This window comes from Arachis hypogaea, chromosome 15 (genome assembly GCF_003086295.3).
Source record: "Arachis hypogaea cultivar Tifrunner chromosome 15, arahy.Tifrunner.gnm2.J5K5, whole genome shotgun sequence".
Lineage (NCBI taxonomy): Eukaryota > Viridiplantae > Streptophyta > Magnoliopsida > Fabales > Fabaceae > Arachis > Arachis hypogaea.
The window spans coordinates 69,760,003-69,766,512 of NC_092050.1; the positions used below are offsets into that span (position 1 = coordinate 69,760,003).

Here is a 6,510-nt window from a genome sequence, read left to right on the forward strand (position 1 = left end):
TAATGCAATTTATGATTCATGTTCTTTTATTATTGATTTGCTTTATTGTTGTTTAATTCCTTGCAATTGAGTAGTGTAGATTAACTTTCCTTGCAATTTAATATGTTTTCCTTGTATGCCTTCCAAGTGTTTGACAAAATGCTTGGTTGGATGCTAGAGTAGAATTTTGTGCTCTTGGCTTGGAAAGGTAACTTAGGAACTCTTGAGTCACTAATGTCCAAGTGATTGACGATTGGGAGCCATTAACGCTAGATCTCTCCAATTGATTAGGTGTACAACTAGGACTTATGGACTTGGATTGACATAGCTCACTTGACTTTCCTTTACTACTAGTTAGAGGTTAACTTAGTGGGGTTGATCCTTGCCAATTCTCATGTTGTGGTTAGTGATTAGGATAGAGATCCTTGACCACCTAACCTTGCCAAGACCTCTTTAGTTGTTAGTTTATTTTCTTTGCCATTTATATTTCTTGTCCATCACCTCAAAAACCCCAAAACATACCTCATAACCAATAACAAGACACTTTATTGCAATTCCTAGGGAGAACGACCCGAGGTTTAAATACTTCGGTTTATAAAATTTAGGGTTTGTACTTGTGACAAATAATTTTTTGTATGAAAGGACTATTGTTTGGTTTAGAAACTATACTTTACAACGAGAATTCATTAGTGGAATTCTAGACCACACGAAAGTCCTCTCATCAGTTACAAAAGGAGAACCTTGTGTCTTGAATACAAGGTAGTCCTAATTCAACTGAAGGACCAACTCTCCTCTGTCAACATCAATCACAGCTTTTGCTGTGGCTAGGAAGGGTCTGCCAAGGATGACGGATTCATCCTCATCCTTCCCAGTATCTAGGATTATGAAATCAACAGGGATATAAAGTCCTTCAACCTTTACTAGCACGTCCTCTACTAGTCCATAAGCCTGTTTCATTGATTTGTCTGCCATCTCTAGTGAGATTCTTGCAGCTTGTACCTCAAAGATTCCCAGTTTCTCCATTACAGAGAGTGGCATGAGGTTTATCCCTGACCCCAGGTCACACAGAGCCTTGTCAAAGGTCATGGTGCCTATGGTACAAGGTATGAAGAATTTTCTGGGATCCAGTTTCTTCTGAGGTAATGTCTGCCTCATTAATGCACTTAGTTCATTGGTGAACAAGGGGGGGTTCATCCTCCCAAGTCTCATTACCAAATAACTTGGCATTCAGTTTCATGATTGCTCCTAGATATTTAGCAACTTACTCTTCAGTGATGTCTTCATCCTCTTCAGAGGAAGAATATTCATCAGAGCTCATGAATGGCAGAAGGAAGTTCAATGGAATCTCTATGGTCTCTGTATGAGCCTCAAATTCCTTTGGTTCCTCAAGGGGAAACTCCTTTCTGTCCAGAGGACGTCCCATGAGGCTTTTCTCACTGGGATTCACGTCCTCCTCACTCTCTCCAGGTTCGGCCATATTGGTCATGGTTATGGCCTTGTACTCTCTCTTGGGATTTTTTTTTGTATTGCTTGGGAGAGTACTGGGAGGAGTTTCAGTAATCTTCTTACTCAACTGACCCACCTGTGCCTCCAAATTTTTAATAGAGGATCTTGTTTCATTCATGAAACTTAGTGTGGTCTTGGATAGATAAGAAACTGTGGTTGCCAGGCCAGAATGGCTCTGTTCAGAATTCTCTGTCTTTTGCTGAGAAGATGATGGAAAAGACTTGCTATTGCTAAACCTATTTCTTCCACCATTATTGTTGAAGCCTTGTTGAGGCTTCTGTTGGTCCTTCCATGAGAAATTTGGATGATTTCTCCATGAAGGATTATAAGTGTTTCCATAGGGTTCTCCCATGTAATTCACCTCTGCCATTGCAGGGTTCTCAAGATCATAAGCTTCTTCTTCAGAAGATGCCTCTTTAGTACTGTTGGATGCAGCTTGCAATCCATTCAGAGTTTGAGAAATTATATTGACTTGTTGAGTCAATATTTTGTTCTGAGCCAATATAGCATTCAGAATATCAATTTCAAGAACTCCTTTCTTCTGAGTTGTCCCATTATTCATAGGATTCCTTTCAGAAGTGTACATGAACTTGTTATTTGTAACGACCCAATTTTCAGTACGCCTAGGACATACCAGAAACTGAGTGCTACTAATTTGTCATCCTAATTATTATCTATTATTTATTATATGAGCCTGATTCGTTGTTAAAAGCATAGTTAGTTAGAGAGGTACTTTTTTTTTTTGAAAACGTTTGAATTAATAAACAGAATCATTTATAATCAATTCACAAATAATAACAGATAAAACAATTATAATCAACCACACATAAATACATCACAAGTAGCTAGCAACATTCGGTGATCCAGCCTTAATTAGAATATAGACTGTTAGTTAGAACACCCCTAGATATAGCTAGATAATAACTATATACATATACATACATACAACATCCCAGGCCCTGACCTGTTCAAGAAGTCCCTAAGCTGGCGCCCAGGCTAGCCTAGACTCTATACTCACTTAGTCCCTCTAAACTACTAAACTGAGGGAAAGTACGTTCTAAGTCTTCACAACTCAAGTCAGGTGGAACGTCATCAAAAGATGGAACATCATCTACTATTCCTCTGCACGATCAGACGTTGCCATATGACGTCTCTCTGGTACCTCATCAGGTAGCCACACAACAGGAGTCTTGTACACAGGATTTAGGCTAAAGTGTGCATACGAACGGGGTGCAGACATTGGCTGGTCTCACAGTATATACATATAAACAGAGAACGGGATTCACCCTAGACTCAGAAAACTACTTAAAGCGGAATCCTCTTTGCGAATGATCGTTAGTGAATTACGGAAGGGTACTCACGCTTCCATCTGAAGGGGGAAGGGAGAGAGAAGGGGTAAGAACTGGGGAGTTCTTAGTAGGGTCGGGGTTATTAGTTACGTTCATTAACTCCATGTTGTTTAGCAGATAAATAGCAGAATACCGAGAAGTAGTAGACAGAAGAAACAGATAAATAGAGAAAATAAAGAAAACAGAAAGCAAAACACAAACAAAAGAATACAAGAAAACAAAACACAGACACAGAGAATAGAATTAAAACAAAGAAGGCATACATTCAAACAACAATCATAACAGAGGAAATGCGCAACCAAATATGATGCATGTCTAGCCCTAGCGCAGGTAATGAGCTCATCTGTCGGTTACATACCCGCTCCCGACGTTACCCAGAGTCCTTTGACTAGGTAAGGCTTCCCTGTTGGCAATGCCCCTCGCAAGAGTCCTTTGACTTGTGAGGCAAACCACTGCAAGAGTCCTTTGACTTGCAGGGCGGCACTAGCAACCCACTGCAAGAGTCCTTTGACTTGCATGGCGGAGCTAGTTAACTTATATCTGCCCAACACACTCTCTGTAAGAGTCCTTTGACTTACAGGAGCATACACACGCTCTCACTGTAAGAGTCCTTTGACTTACAGGAGCATACACACACACTCCCACTGTAAGAGTCCTTTGACTTACAGGAGTATATGCTAGTCGTGTGTTCTCGATACCTCTGTAAGAGTCCTCTGACTTACAGAATAACATTATAGCTAAGTATCCCAGGAAAGCACTCTCAGTGGTCGTACCACCATCTATCTGACTGTCTTTACGCAGCAGATCATCACATAATCATTCTCATTATCATCATTCATTATCATTCTCATTATTCATCATCACTTTCACATTCTTATGCAGTACCTCTTTCTTTCTCTGTATCTCTTTACTCTGTTTTAATTACTCTGTTCTCTGCATCTCTTTTCTCTTCTCTAATTACTCTTTTCATCTGTATCTATATTACTCTTTTTCTCTTTATCTCTTTACTTTACTCTGGTTACTCTGTTCTCTATGTTTCTTTACTCTGCTTTGATTTCTCTGTTTAACGTATGTATTTAAAGCTTATGTAAATTTCGGTATGAATAGTTAGTCTGTCCCAAGTATAGGTTCATTAAGTCTATACTGAAACAGTTTAACTTTTCATATAATACCTAACCCTATTCGCAATTCCAGGACTAGCTATGTTGCCCTAGTTCGTTCACTAGTCTCTGTCTGTTTTTCTGTCATTAAAACTTTACAGACTTTTTCTTCGATTTTTATCTTTTCTTCAACTTTTTATCTTTTATTTATCTTTGCCTCACTAATATGTTTTTACCACTCCCTAAGTGTTTTATGAAAGTAATTATGAGATTCTGTGCTTAAAGTTGTCTTTCTAAAGCTTTTACAGAAAACTGCATTTTCCGCATTATTTTATTATTTTTATTAAAATATTATTTTTAATTAAATATTATTATTTAATATTTTATTATTATTTATTATTTTATTAATATATTTTCAAAAATTAACTTACTTTTACTTTTAACCTTTAAAATTTACTTTTTACCACCCGTAACTTTTAATATTTCTACTTTTACCACCCTAACTTTCAAAAATTACAAAATAACCCCTCAAACACCAAAATATTTACTTTCTTGCCCTTTTCAAGATCTAAAAGGTGTTCTTCATTGTTCTTCACCACACTCAAAGTGTTCTTCATGTTCTTCATAAATTCTTCAGATTTTTTCTCTGTTTTTACCCGTTTTTCAGTATTTTCAGCATCCGATTTTTACTATAATTCATAATAAATTAGCAGCCACTAAAACCCCATCTTTTCTATATGATTTTAACACAAATTGAATTTCATCAAATTTCATCAAAATTTCACCAAATTTTCACCAAGAATCAATCATATATGCAACCAATTTTTAGCACAGCCAAATAATACAACATTCACACAACTCAAACACAAATAATCAAGATTAATTTCGTGACACCCTACCTTGATTTGCTGCTCCAAATTCGGTTAGACTTTCAGGTGGTCCTTAAGCACTTTTTCCTCCTAAAACACATCAAGAACAACTTTAAATCTACAAACTCTCAACTGACCAAATCTCCCTCAGCATGTTAGGAAGAGATATCTCACCTTATACTTGCTGAAAATTAATGTTTCTTGGCCCTCAAGTCAAGTTAAGCATGATTCCTAAGGAAGAACATCAAGAAAACACATGTTTTGCATGGTTTTCCTTGGAAACCGAATTGAAGAGGGAGGGAGACAGCCATCTCACCTTATTTCCAGCCTTGATAAGTCACATGGTTATGTAGAGGAATAAGAGAGGATCATTTTGGTGAAATCGGACTTTTGATTTGAGTTTTAGTTCAGAAGAAATTAAGCTTTGAAGATTAAGTGTTCATGAAGTTTTCTCTCTTTTCTCTCCTTTCAATTTCGGCCAAAATGATGAAATGAGACAGCCTTGGAGGTCTTGGGGGTGTAAGGTGAGTTGTTATTGGTTGGCTTGGAGGTGGATTAAAACAATATTAAAATATCTCAGGTGTATAACTACTAAAACTAGATGTATCGGAACACTCGTAAAAACATCTCTAAAAATTATTTTCTGAGCTACTAGCATAAATGACACTAGTAAAATATTTATTATGAGAATAAAACATGTATAATGAGGCCTTAGCATTGCTAAAGTCATCAGAGAGTGCTGGTGCTAAGCTGCACCAGTAAACCGTAAACCCGGTTAAACCGATTTTCTGTTTTTAACTAAAACTGACCAGGTAACCTTATAATATCATTCAAGAAGCTTCTAATACTCATATAATGATGATATTATCATATTATCTCTCTTCTCTCATGAATCGAGTCCGGTTCATCAAATTGAGACTATTTACGAAAAACCGAATCAAAACTCCTAACCGATATGGTTTAAAAACTAGGTTCTTCATGACTGCGTTATCGAGCTTGATATAGAAGAGGTGTTCTCTTTACTGATCTTCCGGAGAAATCCGTGCTTTTAGAAAAGATCTCGCGTACTCGAAAATCAGGGTTGTTACATTATTTGCAACCATTTCAATGAGTTCCTAGGCTTCTTCAGGCGTCTTCTTCAGATGAAGAGATCCACCTACAGAATGGTCCAATGACATTTTTGACAACTCAGACAGACCATCATAGAATATACATATGATGCTCCATTCTGGAAGCATGTTAGTAGGACACCATTTGATCAGTTGCTTATATCTTTCCCAAGCTTCATAGAGGGACTCACCCTCCTTCTGTCTGAAGGCTTGGATTTCCACTCTAAGCTTGCTCATCTTTTGAGGTGGAAAGAATTTGGCCAGGAAAGCACTGACCAGCTTATCCCAAGAGTTCAGGCTTTCCTTAGGTTGTGAATCCAACCATGTTCTAGCTCTGTCTCTTACAGCAAAAGGGGAAAAGCATAAGCTATCAACTCCATTGGTCTTGACAGTGTCACAGATTTGCAAGAATTCAGCTAAAAACTGATGCGGATCTTCCAATGGAAGTCCATGAAGCTTGCAATTCTGCTGCATTAGAGAAACTAATTGAGGCTTTAGCTCAAAGTTGTTTGCTCCAATTGTAGGAATTGAGATGCTTCTTCCATAGAAGTCAGGAGAGGGTGCAATGAAGTCACCAAGCATCTTCCTTGCATCTCCA

General features: G+C 37.6%; 1 non-coding gene across 1 annotated transcript; it reads left to right on the top strand.

Annotated features, from left to right (window-relative positions):
* Positions 1 to 6,035: 6,035 nt before the first annotated feature.
* On the top strand, positions 6,036 to 6,143 carry LOC112753149 (small nucleolar RNA R71). The gene has a single exon (XR_003177546.1). It is a non-coding gene; the product is annotated as a small nucleolar RNA R71 (small nucleolar RNA).
* Positions 6,144 to 6,510: the final 367 nt, after the last annotated feature.